Below are 18021 nucleotides of genomic sequence, written 5' to 3'. Positions count from 1 at the left end.
GGGCTAGGGGAAGAGGAAAAGAGAGTTGGGGAGAGAGAGGGATGCAAAACTTGAGAGACTATTGAATACTGAAAATGAACTGAGGGTTAAAGGGGGAGGGGGCGGGGGGAAAAGAGGTGGCAGTGATGGAGGAGGGCACTTGTGGGGAAGAGCACTGGGTGTTGTATGGAAATCAATTTGACAATAAACTATTTAAAAATAAAAATTAAAAAAAATAAACATGAGGGCCTGAAGGGGTACCTCTTCTAACTTTTCTGACTGTAATTTCTTAAGTTCCTGAACTTGATTTACAGATTTGGTTTGGATCTCCTAAGTTCCTTGTCTCCATCGGCTTTATTCTGCCTGCATCTTCCTGTTCTTTTCTTCCTGCATTCGTATATCAAATAATTATTAGAGCTTCCAATGTACTAGAGCATTAGAGTCAAAACAAACAATTCTTGCCCTAATGGAGCTGACAGGCTAATGGGGAATAAAAAGTCAAAAATAGAAAAGTACAATTTAAAAAAGCACAATAGAATGTGACAAGTATTATGAAAAGTAAAATGAATTGCAGTGGAAGCAAAAAGGAGAATCCCCAAACCAGTTCCAATAGGAAAAAAAGCTTCCCAAAGGAAGTATGTCTAAGTAAGACTTCAATTGTATGTATAATTTAGCCAGGGGTAGCATTTGGTGAGTTGAGGTGGGGGCAGGGGTGGGAGTGGGTGGTGGAAAACTCAAGACAGAAGGAAGAGACCTACAAAGGCCTAGAGTAAAGGGGGGGGGAGGGAACAGATGAGGGGAATGGGGTGTGGGTAACGGATGTGGGGAGAGAGAGAGAGAAGATAGTTTAAAACCTAAATGGTTGAAACATTAAAAGGCAAACAGAGAAATGGTAAAGAGAGCTCAGAAGGAAAAAGGATCATATGTGCCATGTTAAAGAATTTGGACTTTCAGTGTAATGAAGAGCCATTTAACACTTTTAAGCATAGTAGTAGCATATGCATAAGATTTGCATTTTAGAAAAATCCTTGTCTTGGTATGGAGAATAAGTTGAAGAGACTAGAGATAGTTCTGACTAGGGAAAAGGAGATTCCCTTTGAGGTGAATGAAAATAAGACGATAGACTGAATTAGGTGAGTAATAGAGGTAATAAAGAAAAAAGTGATGAACTGATCCATCTCTATGAATTCTACAGTAAAGAAAAGGGAACAGTCAAGAATGACACTCAGATTTCCAGTTTTGACTAGGGGTTGGAAAGTGAAATAGAAAATTTAGTAGAAAAGACATTTTGTAGGAAGAGGGATTTCCAAAGCTAAAATTTACAAGACAGTCGTTCCTGGAAAGATGAGCCTTGGGGTCATTTGCATATATAGAGAGGGTTATTAAAGCCACAACAGGAAATGAGGGAGACATTGAAAACCTGAAAGTGTGCAAACTGAAATGAGAAGACAATCAAAGACAGAACCTTGAAAAATACAAACATTTCATTCAGGATTCTACAAAGGAACCTAAGATTTCAATGTTGGTGAGATGGAATGGAAAGAGTGTGGTGTTGAGGAACAAAAGGGTATGGTCAACACTGGAAAGAGGAGTAAAGAAGTCAAACAAGGAAAGATTTCAATGACTCAGCAATAAGAAAGTCTGTCATTGCTAACTTTGGCAAGAACAGTTTCTACCAGTTGCAAGAGCCAAGACCAAATGGAAAAGGTATGAAGACCATGTGGAGCTGAAAACTAGAGGTAGTGAATGTAGACAAATATTTCAAAAGATTTAATTGTGAAGCAGTGGTGATAAAGGAGTACCTGATAGGAGGTGTGAGACTAAGGGACACATTTTTAGTCTGTGAGACCATTGAATATGTTAATGGACTGACAAACAAAAGAAAGAAAGACTTGAAGATAAAGGAAACAGTATCATCTTAGCCCAGGCTGCTATAACAAAATACCATAGAGGGGGTGATTTAAACAACAGACATTTATTTCTCACAGATCTGGAGGCTGGGAAGTCAAGATCAGGTTGTCAGTGTATTTGGTTCAGGGTGAGGACCTACTTTCTTGCTTGCCACTCTAGAGAACCACTTCTCACTCCTCCTCGATGGTGGTGTGAAGAAGCTCTGGTATCTCATCTTTTTCTTCTAAGGGCACCTGTCCTATCATGGAGACTCTATTCTCTTGACATCATCCAAACTTAATTACCTTCCAAAGGCTCCACCTCCTAATTCCATCACATCTGTGTTAGGGCTTCAGCATATGAATCTGAGGAGACACAAACATTCAGCCATAACAGGGATCCGAAGAAGGCAGGGAGATAGGGTCACAAGTGCAGATGCAGGAATTCATCTTTAACCAGGAAACAGCCTTTCTTTCCTGGGACTTCTGTTTGCAGATTTGGTAGCAGGAAGTTGGAGTTACATTTTTCCTCTGATGAAATAGGCAAATTTATTGGCCAATAGTGAAAACAACAATGTGAAAGATTTGAAGAGAGTGGAGAAAATTCAGTAGGGAAATATCCAAAGTATTGAAAGCCTAGTTGAGTTTGGGCACCAGGAATTTATGGTGTCATCAACATGTACAATTGTGTGATCATTTTCAATAACTCAGCTGTCTGGGTTAGATCTACAGAAATGGGGCACCTAGACTGAGTGCCACAAGAATGGATAGAAAAGCAATAAGACTAGAATTTTAAAAACAGTAATAGAATGGCTACATAAGGGGCCATGACATCAAACCAAGACAGAGAAGGAAAAGAAGACAAAATAGAACCAACAGTGGAATGTAAAGGGATCCCAGACTGCCAGCCTTGTAGAGTCAGAGAGAGGGTTGGTGACAGTACTGAGTGGAAGAGTTTGTGGGAGGGGAGGTGTGGTAAGAATGGACCTTCAGATTTAATGTGCCAGAGGTGGGACTGTTCCAACTCATGACAAGATCTAGGTATGGCCTTAGGATTGAATTATGAAGGTGTAGATGAACATGGCTGGAGATTAAGTAATCAAGGAGTAGAGCAGCTAAGAGTCAAGCATGTTGAGAAGTAGAGTATAAAAGCATCAGATGTTAAAGCATGGAAGGCAGCAGCATGAGTACTCAGAATGTAAGTACATGACAGTAGCAATCAAGGCTACAGGATGCTGTAACCTGATGCAATGATGTCAGAGAGGTGAAGATCTTCTCCAAAGGCTAATACAGTAATGCTCTGGAAGGGGCACTGGGGGTACAGGACGATGGTTGACATGTGGAATGTGGAAAAAAGCAGCACTTGCCTGCAAAGCCATGTCATTTCTTATGAAAGAGTTGGGTTTCTGTCAAAGAAAGGGAAAGAGGTTTAATGAAGAGTCTGAGGGTGAAAAGAGGGGATTTGGGGGGCACCTGGGTGGCTTAGTTCATTAAATGTCCAGCTCTGGTCATGTTCTCATGGTTCATGAATTTGAGCCCCACGTCAGGCTCTGTGCTGACAGTGTGGAGACTGCTTAGAATTCTCTTTCTCTCTCTCTCTCTGTCCCTTCCCCTGTCTCAAAATGAGTAAATAAACTTAAAAAATGTAAAAAGAAAAGAAATAAGGTGTTTTTATTTGCCTTAGATAGGCACTGTAAATGTGAGCATTTACATGAGTAGTTTAGGTCAGGGGGAAAAAAGAGCCAAAAATAGCAAGAGGGGAAATAAGACTGGAAGGGAAATGTTAAAGGCTCACCAGGATGGCAGGCAGGATGCAAAGTTTTAAAAAACATATCCCAGCAGCTCCTGTGGTCTGCTGCCCGGTCTCTGGAGACTAAGGATGGCTGGGACAGAAGGCCGGGGCTTGGAGTGGATCTGAAGATACTGAAGGTATCTCAGGTTTCATGATAAAATGCACCCATCCCCTCACCTCCTATCACATTACTGTGGACCATCAAAATGTTCTTTCAATTCAAACGGCCATTATGTCCGACTTCAACTTGATAAAATGGCCTTAGTTTCCAATGATTTGCAGTTGTGTTCACTTTTTTGGACATGATGTTTATTCTAATGACTTAGCATGCTGAGCTTTTTCTTGACACACGGAGTTGATGTTTGCCAGTGACCTAATCTATAACTAAATAGTTAACTAAGAGTAAGTATGAAAGGCTTCTGGTTTTTGTTACTATCTCCATCAACAACTACCTCTAAATGTTTGTTGTTACAGAAGTAAAATGCTCCCTATAGGCTTGGTTTCAATTCTGAACTTTGCTAAAAGATTGAATTTTTAAAAATCCTTCCAAAATATAGGAAGGCATTCCAGACGTAAGGTGTATTTATTTTTATAAATAGCAGAGAAACAAAGAAATAATTTATTTAGGATTCTGATTTTTTTCTTTCCAGCTTTTTTGAAATGCACATATAAAAGTATGTAAGTTTAAGGTGCACAATGTGTTAATTTGATACACTCATATATTATAAAATGATTATCACCCTAGAGTTAATTACCATTTTCACCACCATATGATTACCATTTCTTCTTTGTGGTAAGAAATGTAACTTCTGCTCTCTTAGCAACTTTCAGGCACATAATACAGTATTAACTAAAGTCACCATGCTGCACATTAGATTCCTCAAAACATCTTCATCTTTTTTTAAGTTTATTTATTTATGTATTTTTGAAAGGGAGAGTGAGCAAGTGGGACAATGACAGAGAGAGGGGGAGACAGAGAATCCCAGTGGGCTCTGTGCTGTCAGTGTCATAGGGCTCAATCCCATGAACCGCAGGATCAGGACCTGAGCCAAGATCAAGAGTCTGAGGCTTAACTGAACCACTCAGGTGCCCCAAAACTTCATCTTACAACTGAAAGTTTGCATTCTTTGACCAACATCTCCCCATTTCCTCCACCTCTCGGCCCTGGCAACCACCATTCTACTTTCTGAAGAAACAGAAATTTATAATACTCAAAGTTCTAGATATGTAATATTATTCTAAAGAAGTTTGAAAGGATGATGTAAGCACTTTTTTTTCAAAGTAGTTTAGTCCAGTATCTACTAAACTACCCATAACAAAAAATGTATTTCTAATTACTTATGCAAAAATATTACTTGAAAAATAAAATTTTAAAAACCTACATCAAAAGTCTCAGTTTTTTACTATTAAATTCAGTAGACACTGTCAAATTGCTGCAAAAATCTCTAACTGTTTTTTTCTCACTGTCCTTATTTTTTTGTGACTCAGTAATAGTTCAAGGACAGAAGCAAACTTTGAGTAGCACTGGCTTAGAGGTCTTCATCCAACATATTTCTAATGTTCTGTATGGTCTAATTGTATTATCTTTTATAACCCAATAGTTGTTCTGGGTGTCTAAGAGGAGAAAGCAAATGCAGAATGAAAAAGAAACATATCCTAGAGTTATGCTATATCACTGATTCATGGTCATGTGCAATATTTATATCTCATTTTTCTATCTATGTTATCTACACAAGCATAATTCTTACTAGTAATCAGCATCCTAATAGTCAGATGGTTGGCATGATTTTCTATGGAGCAGGAATGTTCTTTTTCCACTATTTCAAATGATAGATCATTGATTCTCTAAGGAACATCAAGAATTATTACAGATTTTAAGACCAAACTAATAGCGTGGACAATGAATGTAAGAAAATTTTAGTTACTTATTCCAAAACTTCAGGTGCTCTGATTTGCTTCTGGCAATTACAAGAGGTTAAATTGGCTTAATATCTTGTCTCATAGTGGAGGCCCATGATATTTTAACACCTTGCGGTGTGTCCCTCCATTGAGGACACTGTCACCTCCCTTGATTCCTAGTTATTGAAGTGTTAGGCAGCTTACCCCCTAGTACCCTGTCTCAAAAGCCTCTTGGCAGCTGTCCATGTATATGGATGTGATGGTTTGGAATCCTTCCCTTTTGTCTCTGAATCACTTATTATCTTCCTAATTAAAGCACCTCTTTCATTAGTTTATGATGAACTATGTAGAGTAATGTAGGGCACTTTGTATTAAAAAGCACATTAACAGGCAATTCTATTAACTTAAGCTAGACTCTCTCTCAATATCAGTCTATATCTTCTGTTCCTATCTCTCTGTTCCTCCTGCTCTTTACCTTTTTTTCTAATTAGAATCCATTCTTACCCTGGGGGTGGGGAGTGGCTGCAGTTCTCAGCTTTTCCATATTTACAGTCAACCTGAGCTAGGGAAATGAGGTACAGAAAATAATGAAACCAGGGGCCCCTGGGTGGCTCAGTTGGTTAACTGTCCGGCTTTGGCTCAGGTCATGATCTCAGTTCAAGAGTTCGAGCCCCACATCAGGCTTTGTGCAGACACCTCAGCTCAGAGCCTGGAGCCTCCTTTGGGTTTTGTTTCCCTCTCTCTCTGCCCCTCCCCAACTCATGCTCGCTCACGCACACTCGCTCTCTCAAAAACAAATAAACATTAAAAAAAGTTTTTAAGAAAGTAATGAAACCATTAAACTGGTAATATTTTTCTATATGAGGCTTCACACAACTGGGACAAAGTCAGTTAACCAAGCAAATTTTTTTCAATCTTATCTTTTTTATCCCATGCCGGAGAGCTTTTATTCTACAACAAAGAAAAAACAATCCAAGTTGAAAAAAGATATACAATGTATGAAGAAAATAAATACTGTTACAGAAATATGGCTTATAGATAATGTTGTATTTGTTGATTTAAAAATATTTATTGAGGACTTACTATGTTCTAAGCTGGGAATACAGCAATGAATAAAACAGATAAACTTACATCCTAAAGAATTGGCACAGAAGGTATTATTAAATAATTCAGTAAAATATGTATAGTATAAAAATAGAATTTGAGTTGCAACATATAAAAAACTGATTTTGTAAAATAACATTAACATTACCTAGATACTTAGTAAGTTTGAATGCTTTTGCTTGAAAAATAAGAAAATTTATGGTATTCTGGAGTATTGTAGCTAGCTTCCTATTGGGGAGAAGTATAATTTGACAATTTTGTGCTTAACATTTTGGGGAATTTTTTATTCTCTTTAATTCTCTCAGTTAGCTTCCAAACATTTAGGACTGCAAATCATATTAAGAAATAGCCAGAATTTGAACTAGGTGTAATCATAATAATTATTTTTAGTCTAAATGATTATGTATTTAAAGGATTTATTCCTTGAGCAAGGATTTGTTAAAAAAAAAAAAAAAAGACTATAGAGGCTGCTCTTAGGCAAACAGGCTTGAGTGGACTAACCTCAAAATATCCTATGGCCTTAACTGACCAAGGGGCTACTTACATCTAGGTACATTTACCAAAATTGAAAAAATTCCATATGTCACCATACTTCCTCGCCTTCACTCTTTAGAAACAGCCCCCACCCACTGCCTGGTGGCAAACAGTCTTTCCTTTGCTCTCCTGCCTGCTGCTCCCTCAAGGAGTATTCTATAAACTTCTATCTCCTTTGTTCTGCCTCTGGTGAATTCTTTCCCCTCCCATGCCATTGGCTTCAACCCCATCTTCGATCCACATTCAGGGGGCACCCCATCCCATCAGGACAGACACCACATTTAGACCCCATGAAGACTTCCTTATAAGGTAAATGCTACCACAAATTCAAAAGTAATGGTTTTAATCATGTATGAGTTTATTTTATTATGCCTATCAGATAGCCACTATCCTATATTTCACCAACAGAACATTATCTGAGCAAGAGTGTTTCTGCTGATCAGATATGCATGTGAAGCCGCCAAACTCTGGTATCAGGGATTGTATTCTTTTGGCCACCTGGGGAAAGAAAGCAGCCAGGAAAATCTGGCTTGGGCTGGAAGAAGACTAATGTACTAATATTTATTTATGAAAGCCTCATATATTCTGCTCTTCCAGGAACTATTACAGGAAGGGTTTCACTGCAGTGCACCCAAGGTGAAAATAGAAACTGCAATGTTTACTACATGGAAAAGCCACAACCTACCACTGAAGAAACATCAAAGGTTTTCTTTTTGACTTAAAAAAATTATAACCAATTAATTATGATCTCACTAATTAGACAGTTAAGATAGAGAACTTTCAGCAGGGTAATGTGTTGTTACATAAGCAAATCTCTTCATAGGCTGAAAGATAGTTTGGTGATGTTTTTCAAAGGTTAATCAAGATTCCACATAGACATTAGATTAGCAGTCATATTCACTAGAAAGGGAAAGATTCAGATAGTTTAATTTAACCCCTTTCATCTTCCAAAGAAGATTATTCATGTGAATATCCTTGGTTTGCTCACTTTTTATGCAAAAGAAGGCCACCGTAATCAAATGAAGGTACTATGTAATCAACTGACCCATCAAATTAATTAATAAGATTTTAATCTAGTGCAGCTTGCATGTAATTAACATGTCAAGTATGTACACACAAAGTCTTCACACACAAGTTATTCTGAAAAGCCTTGGCAAGTATGTGTGTATGGTTATAAGTGCATGACGTCTCTGAAGCAACTACACAAGAACCTTCGAAGAAACAATGTTTCCATCGAGGAGAGAAATGGAGAAATAGCTGAGAAGCAAAGGAGAAAAAGGAAACTTTTTTTTTAGTTACATACATTTTGTATTTCTAGTTCTGTTCCATGAGTATATATATATTAACTATACAAAACAAATATTTAAATATTTAAGCTTTGCACAAGACTAAACAAAAGTGACAGAAAGGAGAGGGTAAAAGGAAGACAAAAAAAGAAAGGGGGTGTGGAAAAGATTTATGAAGAAAGAATGAGAGAAGAGAAGTAGGGAAAGGAAAGCTATAATACTGCCCTGAGCTGAACCCCCCGACCCTTTCTTCCTATTCTTTCCCCACAAAGTCTGGATCTAGTCAAGTCCTCTTTGTCTCTCGCCTGGTGGACTACCACAGATGCCTTTCTGTCTTCCTTGTTTCTAATGTTGGGTGCTCAAACCTGCCCTCTACCCAGCTTACCTTAAACCTTTTCAGTGGCTATCTACCCCCTACAGGATGTTCTCTGCCTGCCTCTCCATCTCTGTCATTTCCTCCTTGAATAAACTCTTAACAGCCCTCTGTCATTTGTTTTTCCTTCAGCAGTATGTGCTATTTTTATTCATCATGCTATTGTTCATGTGGTTCACAGCACCTAAAAAAAAAAATGCTATGCCCTTCCCTCCCGTTTATGACATTGTTTTATAATTATCTGTCTATGTGGTTGATTTCCTCCCTGGGCTGCAATATGCCTTATTCATACTAGTTTGATTAGGACCCAGTATTTGACCTGGCATGTTGAAGGTGTTCAATACATGCCAACAGTGAAAAGGAGAGCAACCTCAATCTGACTCTGTGATCCTAAGAAAGGTATTTTACTTGATAACTCTCAATTTGCTAAATGTAAGAGCACAATATAACTAAAGAATGTATCTTTTCTGAGATTTTCCATTAGTTAATGTGTATATTGTACCTAGAACCCAAAGGTGCTGGTATCCATATCATAACATCATACTCATTGACCCTCACTTTTTTACTATGGAAACTTAAAAATATAATCAACAGTAGAGAGAAAAATTCAATGAAACCCAGGTGTTAACATCTTGCCAATTTTATTTCTTCTGCCCTCCCTATCACACATGCTGAAAGCAAATTTCAATCACTAAAATATTTTGCCAATAAACACTTTACCATGCTTCTCCAACACATTCAGATTTTTTAACAAAACATCGATAACAATGGCAGGCATTATTCTATGGTACTATAATATATCTCAAGATTTTGAATAATGATGTGAAAAAAAATCTAATTTCAAAAATCACTTCAGTTATGTCTAAATAACTGGCTTGGGGCCATTTCTCTTGATAGTGATTGTCAACAGTCCGCATTCTTGCAAAGAGCCAGGGACTGTGTGTTAAGGTTGGGCCTGAAGGTGCTTAAAAGAACTCAGATGTCAAAGTTTCAAACATCCTAGCTCTGCCACTCAAACTGATGATGCCAATCCTCCACTCTCCTATGCACTAAATTCTCACCTACATTTTTTTTTCAGGAAATATTAGTCTTTTTACTTGAATTACCAAAGGTAAGCTCGGAGCAGTAAAAACTGTTGTGTTTCAAAACTCTAATGCCCAACAATGATTCTTTTCTAAATACGAAGTGATTTTAAATGGCTCAGGACACTCAGAGCCACTTTTAGTCCAGTTCAGGAACTTGCTTTAAAAACTTAGGTAAAATGTGTATATAACATTATATTAGTTTCAGGTATAAAAAATAATAATGAAATATTTTCATACACTACAAAGAGACCACAGGAAATCTAGTTATCACCCTGTACCATACAATTGACACCTTTCACCTGTTTTTGCCTACCCTCAATTCCCTTCCTCACTGGTACCCACCCTTCTGCTCTTCATACTTAGGAATTTTGTTTTGTTTCATTTTTTTTAAATAAATGAATTCATACAGTGTTAGACTTTCTCTAACTTATTTCACTTAGCATAATATCCTCAGCTTTATCCATGTTGCCACAGAGGGCAAGATTTTCCTCTTCTTCGTGGCTGAATTGTGTTCCATTGTGGATCTCTACCACATCTCCTTTAGCTACTCTTCTGCCGACGGACACTCAGGTTGTTTCCGTGTCTTGGCAATTTAAGGAATGCTACAATAAACATAAGGGTGCATATGTCTTTTAAAAGTAATATTTTTCTCAGATAAATATTCAGAGGAGGGATTTCTGGATCATATGAGAGTTTCATGTTTAATTTTGTTGAGGAATCTCCAAACTGTTTTCCACTGTGGCTGCACCGATTTACATTCTCACCACCAGTGCCCAAGGAGTACCTTTTTCTCCATATCCTCACCAATTCTTGCTTTTTCTTGTCTTTTTTTAAGGTTTCTATTTTAATGTTTATTTATTTTTGAGAGAGAGAGAGAGAGCACAAGTAGGAGAGGGGCAGACAAAGAGGGAGAAACAAAATCCAAAGAAGGCTCCAGGCTCTGAGCTCTCAGCACAGAGCCTGATGCGGGGCTTGAACCCACAAACTGAGATCATGACCTGAAACAAAGTCTGATACTTAACTGATTGAATCACCCAAGTGTCCCAGTTACTTCTTGTCTTTATGATAGTAGCCCTTCTGATAGGTTTGAGATGATACCTCATTGAGATTTTGATTTGTATTTCCCTGCTAATTAATAATGTTGAGCATCTTTTCATGTGCCTATTGGCCATTTACATATCTTCTTCGGAAAAATATCTATTCAGATCCTCTGCCCATTGTTTGATTGGATTGTCTGTTTATTGTTACTGAGGTATATCAGTTCTTTATATATTTTGGTTATCAGCCCCTTATTGGATATAAAATTTGAAAATATCTTCTCACATTCAGATTACCTTTTTATTTTGTTGATGTTTTCCTTTACTGTGCAGAAGCTTTTTCGCTTGATGTAGTCTTCTGTGTTTATTTTTGCTTTTGTCGCCATTGCCTTTAGAATTAGAGCCAAAGAGCTGTGTCAAAGAGCTAAGTGTCTATGTTATCTTTTAGGTCTTTTGTGGTTTTAGGTCTTACTTCCAAGTCTTTAGTCCATCCTGAGTTGTTTTTTGTATATGGTATAAGTTTCCAATTTTAGTTTTCCTGTTTTCCTCGTGTGACTGCATCCAGTTTTCCCAGCACCTTCTATTGAAGAGATTATCCTTTCTTCATGGTGTATTCGTGACCCCTTTGTAGTAAATTATTATCCATCCATACATGCTTTTATTTCTGAGCTCTCTATCCTGTTCCATTCACCTATACATCTGTTGTCTGCCAATACCCTCTTGTTTGACTACTATAACTTTGTAAATATATTGTGAAATCAGGGAAGGTAATACGTCCAGCTTTGCTTGTCTTTCTCCAAATTGCTTTGGCTATTCAGGGTCTTTTGTGGTTCCATACAAATTTTAAAATTATTTGTTCTAGTTTTGTGAGAAATGTCATTGGAATTTTGATAAAGATTGCACCAACTTTATAGATTGCTTTGGGTCATATGGACATTTTAAGAAAATTTTATCTTCCAATCCATGAGCAGAAAATATCTTTCAATTTAGTTGTATCTTCTTCAGTTTCTTTAACCAAACCCTTACAGTTTTCAGTGTACAACTATTTTACCTCCTTGGTTAAATTTATTCCTGGGAATTTTATTCTTTTTCATGCCATTGTAAATGGGATTATTTTCTTAATTTCTCTTTCTTATAACTCATTAGTAGTATATAAAAATACAATCAATTTATGTATATCAATTTTGTATCCTACAACTATACTGAATTTAGTTATTAATTCTAAGAGGTTTTTGGTAAGGTCTTTAGGATTGTCTATATTATCACATCATTTGCAAATAGTGATAATTTTACTTCTTTCTGTCCTATGTAGATGCTTTTTATTTCTTTTTCTTCCCTAATTACTACTACTAAGACTTCCAGTACTATGTTGAATAAAAGTGGTGAGACTGGGCATCCTTATATTGTTCCTGACTTTAAAGGAAAAGGTTTCAGCTTTTCACTGTTGAGCATGATGTTTTCTGTGAGTTCGTCATATATGGCCTGTGTGATATTGAGGTATTTTTCCTCTATCCTCACTTTTGAGAAGTTTTATCATAAATGAATGTTGAATTTTGTCAACCACTTTTTCTACATCTCTTAAGATGGCTATATGATTTAAAATTTTTTTATTAATGTTTATTTATTTTCAAGAGACAGAGACAGAGTGTGAGCAGAGGAGGGTTAGAGAGAAAGGGAGACACAGAATCTGAAGCAGGCTCCAGGCTTTGAGCTATCAGCACAGAGCCCGATGTAAGGCTGGAAACCACAAACTGCGATATCATGACCTGAGCTGAAGTTGGGTGCTTAACCAATTGAGCCACCCAGGCACCCCATGATTTTTATCTTTCTTTTCATTAATGTGATGTATCACATTGAATGATCTGCAGACGTTGAACCATCTTTACATCTCTGGAATAAATCCCACTTGATCATGGTGTACCATCCTTTTAATATATTATTGAATTCAGTTCTCTAGTATTTTGAAGATTTATACTTCTATATTCATCACAAACATTGGCCTATAATTTTTTTTATTGTTCTTGTCTGGTTTTGGTAGGAGGATAGTGCTTGCCTCATAAAAAGCGTTTGGAAGGATTCCTTTTTCTTCAAATATTTGGAAGAATTTGAGAAGGATCAGGAACTTTGCAAAACCAAAGGAAAGAATTTTTTTAAGTTTACTTATTTTAAGAGAGAGAGAGAGTGGGGAGGGACACTATCCCAGGATGACTATCCATCAGCTGAAGCCACGCCATACATGAAAGCTCTGTTGAGGCTGAAGGAATGATTTTTCTTACAGAGAAGTAAAATAATAGATTACAGTAAAGGAAATAAACTCATAAAAAATAAATTGCAGATTTACATATTCATATGTATGAAAGACTGAGTACACTTAAGAATAAAATGAATATCAATAATCCAAGTAAATACTCAATCATCCAAAAACTTACTTTCTTCTAGTGTTTCAAACATACTGATTTGTTCTGGTGACTCAGATTCTCTTTAGAGAATCTGTTTTTAGCCCCTCAAGAAAATAGTTTGCCTCGCTTTTGTTTTGTTTCTACTTTACTTATGTCAGTATCATTAAACACATAAAGCTACTGCTTGGCTTGTGACCAATGGATGCTAATCATTTTACACCCTTTTTTTTAAGTTTATTTATTTATTTTGATAGAGTGAGTAGGGGAGGGGCAGAGAGGGAGAGGGAGAGAGAGAGAGAGAGAGAGAGAGGGAGAGAGAGAGAGAATCCCAAACAGGCTCCATGCTGTTAGCACAGAGCCCAATGCTAGGCTCAAACTTATAAACCATGAGATCATGACCTGAGGCAAAACCATGAGTCAGATGTTTAGCCAACTGAGTGACCCAAGCACCCAAATTTACATACTTTAGCAATGAGATTTCATCTACACATACAAATGCACATACAAGTTGACTTGAAAAGAGGAGAGGCAGTAATTAAGTATTTTGAACTGCTTGCACTTGGGGCACCTGGGTGGCTCAGTTGGTTAAGTGTCCAACCGGCTCAGGTCATGATCTCATGGTTCTTGGGTTTGAGTCCCGCATCAGGCTCTGTGCTGACAGAAACCTCAGAGCCTGGAGCCTGTCTTCAGATTCTGTGTCTGCCTCTCTCTCTGACCCTCCTCTGCTCATGCTGTCTCTCTCTCTCTCTCTCTCTCTCTCTCTTCTCAAAAATAAATAAAAACATTAAAGAAAAGCTTTTTGAATTGCTTACACTCAAGTATAAATGAAACATTCATAAACTATGCCCATGGCAATAATTTTGACTGATTTTACATCATTTTCAATTTTTTTTTAAAAAAGCTTTGAAAGATTTAATCTGCTGAGGGCTAAGCCATCAGACTTTTCAGGTTTATATATAATTAGAAAGACAAAGTACAATGGAATGATCTCTTGGTTAATAGAAACCTTTCATAATTATTACTACTCCTATTGCAAGGCTTTCTCTTTTCATAGGACTTTACAGTTTTCCAATGACATTTTAACTTTCTTCATTACCTAGGTGTTAGAAAAAATACATTGTTACACATGATTCTCCAAAGTTCAGAGGCTTTACAGAATAGATAGTTTTTCTGGGTTCCTGGAAGAGTTATATACCTTGATCAGAATTGTGGATAATGAATGTATATATAAGGTTCCATCAAGCTACATACACTTATAATTTATGAAAATTATATGTTAATAATGACATTAGAAAGTACTATGCTCAAAGTGACAAGTTAGGTGAACTAGAGAGGCTTTCATATACCATGTAACAATGTTCAAGTCCTATTAGTGAGATAGTCAGTAGAAGTTGCTTGGTAAGATAATATGGCCATTGAACTAAGATAAATAATTAAACTTTCACTGAAGTGTTAAGAAATTTTACTGATTACAAACTCACTAGACAAAATGCAAAACAATTTTCTTGTCTAGTAGTCAATGTCTACATCCCATTCAAAACTAAGATTATGCCCACGGTGATTTCATTGACTATTTAATGAGATAACTACCCAATTACAGAAGTAGTAGCTCAGTTAATAAATAGGACCAAATTAGTTGTTCCCTTGTTTTCTTTGTGATTCAGCCATTCTAATTTTTGTCTCAATGGACTGCAAAGTTGTTCATGAAACAACACTTAATTATTTTACCTTCTTAAATTAAATGAATTTACCACTCAGTTATTTAGAATTAACCTGAAGAAAATCAGAGACTATGTCGGTCACAGTACAATGAGACATCTGAAGGTTTATGGTAGTGGGAGCAGAGAGAAGAGGGTTGACAGACACTTCAACATTTACTTCTCTGTTGCTTTATAAGGCAGAAGTTACTGAAAACTCAAATCAATTCTCCATTGACAATATATAGCGCCCAAGTTAATATCTTTACAACAGCTCTATTTTGCAAAACATTACATAAGTAACTTGAGTATACAAAAATATTTCAGAGATTACAGAGGTACTGGCTGACATACGGTATCATGTCAAAGTGTATTCTAGCCACACCCAAGATACCGAAGAGTCACATAAAAACATGCCTCATGAATTACTAATGCTTCCAGGTCTGGTACGACTTGAGTGCTGGAACTAATATATTTTGACCAGGGTTAGCAATCCTTCATAATGAAAATGTACAAATCTTTACAAATTTCATCTCTTTATGCATAGCATTAACTAGATGGTATGTTCATGGTATATTCAAGCACAATATGGACTGTCTTAAGAAAACGGAGGAAGAAGGAACCCACCTTGGGATTCTAAAGGTAAACTAAATTCAGATGATTTTACCTCTTGAGTAGACAATAGAAAGTTTATCTCAAAGTAACATGCATCTGGAATTACCCATTGAATCTTCAGTGGTATTTTATTAGCAGCTTCTCCTAAATTTAAATGTAATGTTTAGAAGTTATTGAGCTTCCTTGATTTTTTTTATTAATAATTACAGATCCCAGCGATCAAAGGACAGAATAAAATCATGATCTTATGATTCACACATACTGTCAGTTTTTGTTTGTTGGTGTGACTTTACATATGTTACATATGTATATGTATTTCATTAACATATGTTATATGTTAATGAAATAAATCCAGGCCTCCTGCAGTTCTTCCGTTTCTTGTAACAACAAAAATATTTCTAGGAGAATGGAGTTGTGGGTAAGATGTGATTAGAATCATAGTCACCTAATCATAGGTGATTAGGATCTGTACTGGATAGAGAAGGAAGGTGGAGTGAGAGAAGGTATTAGGTTAGAGAAAGGCAGAGATTGGAGATGAAAGACATTTGTATTAGTCCTATATAACTGACGAGATGATGTGTTTTTTTGTAAAGTTTATTTATTTATTTTGAGGGAGAGAGAGAGCGCGCACGGGGGAGGGCACAGAGAGACAGAGAGAGGGAATCCCAAGCAGGCGCAGAGCCTGATGATGCAGGGCTCAATCCTGTGAACCATGAGATCATGACCTGAGCCAAAATCAGGAGTCAGTCGCTTAATCTCCTGAGCCCCCCAAGTGCCCCTTACTATATACAGGGGCAGTTTTGTGCTAGAGAGAAAGAGCAGGGCATGATGACAGTCACAGAGCTATCAGTCATTGCCAGTATCACCATCATCTGACCACTTTTATTTCAATTCACTATGTGTGTGTAGGTGTGTGTATGATTTATACATATTTTTGTCTCATTCTGACCCTACGAGATACACTCTTTTGTGTCTTCCTCAAATGTTGACATGTTGAAAGATCCATACATCAAGGCTGTATCAACTAAAAGAGGATTGAATGGCAATCCTGGGTTGAATTAAACAGGAGTTGTATACAGTGTTGGCATATGAATTAATTCACTTGGCATTTATTTTTTTTAGTGCATTTATTTATTTTGAGAGAGAGAGAAAGAGAGAGAGAGAGAGCACATGAGAGGGAGAGAAAGAGAATCCCAAGTAGGCTCCCCACCATCAGCATGGAGCCCAATGCAGGGCTGAAACTTACAAACCTCGAGGTCATGACCTGAGCCAAAACTAAGGCTTAACCACCCAGGCACCCTTTGGCATTTATTTTTATTTTAAAAAGTTTTATTATTTATTTTTGAGAGAGACAGAGGCAGAACACGAGCAGTGGAGGGGAAAAGAGAGGGAGACAGAATCTGAAGCAGACTCTAGGCTCTGAGCTGTAAGTACAGAGCCAAATGTGGGGCCCAAACCTACGTACAAACCATGAGATCATGACCTGAACCAAAGTCGGATGCTTAACTGACTGAGCCACTTGGCACCTCCTTGGCATTTATTTTTTTATGCAATATTGTGATATAGCCTTTCTTCTTAGCTTCTCATTTCATATATGCTTATGTAAAGTTCAGCAAGAATAGACAATTATTTCTGACTTAGAACATCAGAATGATAAAAACTGTAATATACAGTTAGAAATATTATTTTCTCCAAGGCAGAAAAATTTACTGGCACCAACTCAAAAACTACATTTCCTTGGCTTTTGTTTTAAAGTAGAACTGACAGCCATGAGTTAAGGAAATAATTATGGGAAAAGATGCAGAGGAATATAACCCGAGAGAGAAAAGACGTGTAATACCTATGAATTACAACCTTGTGTGGTCAGCGATTTTATTTGTAGAGATAGTCTGACTATGTATTATCTGTACATAAATAAATATGGTCACAGTACATGTAAAATATTTATAAATTACTTGTCAGGAGCAAGTACTTATTTATATTTGATTTTACTGCTCCTATCACTACGCAATCAAGGCACTTTAAGGAAATTAAAACACAAGTTAGTTCTAACTGGACTATAATAAATTCAACTTCTTAAAAATAATTAATCCTGCATCTGAAATATAATTTTCATAGATTGACTCCCTTTTCTAAATAACAAATATACGTAACCAGAGAAATGTTGTTTATAAGCATCCAAGTGAAGGTGGTAGATTGCAGCTGCATCATTTAATTTCTCTCCTATGGAATTTAACAAAGCAAGAAAAACAAAACAAAACAAAACATTAAAACCAATAAAAAACATGCACCCACAGCCACAAACAAGAACAAGAAAATAACATAATGCAAC

The sequence above is a fragment of the Suricata suricatta genome, chromosome 5, assembly GCF_006229205.1.
Source record: "Suricata suricatta isolate VVHF042 chromosome 5, meerkat_22Aug2017_6uvM2_HiC, whole genome shotgun sequence".
Taxonomy (NCBI): domain Eukaryota; kingdom Metazoa; phylum Chordata; class Mammalia; order Carnivora; family Herpestidae; genus Suricata; species Suricata suricatta.
The sequence above is the reverse complement of the archived record's forward strand: the minus strand, read 5'-3'. Positions refer to the sequence as shown.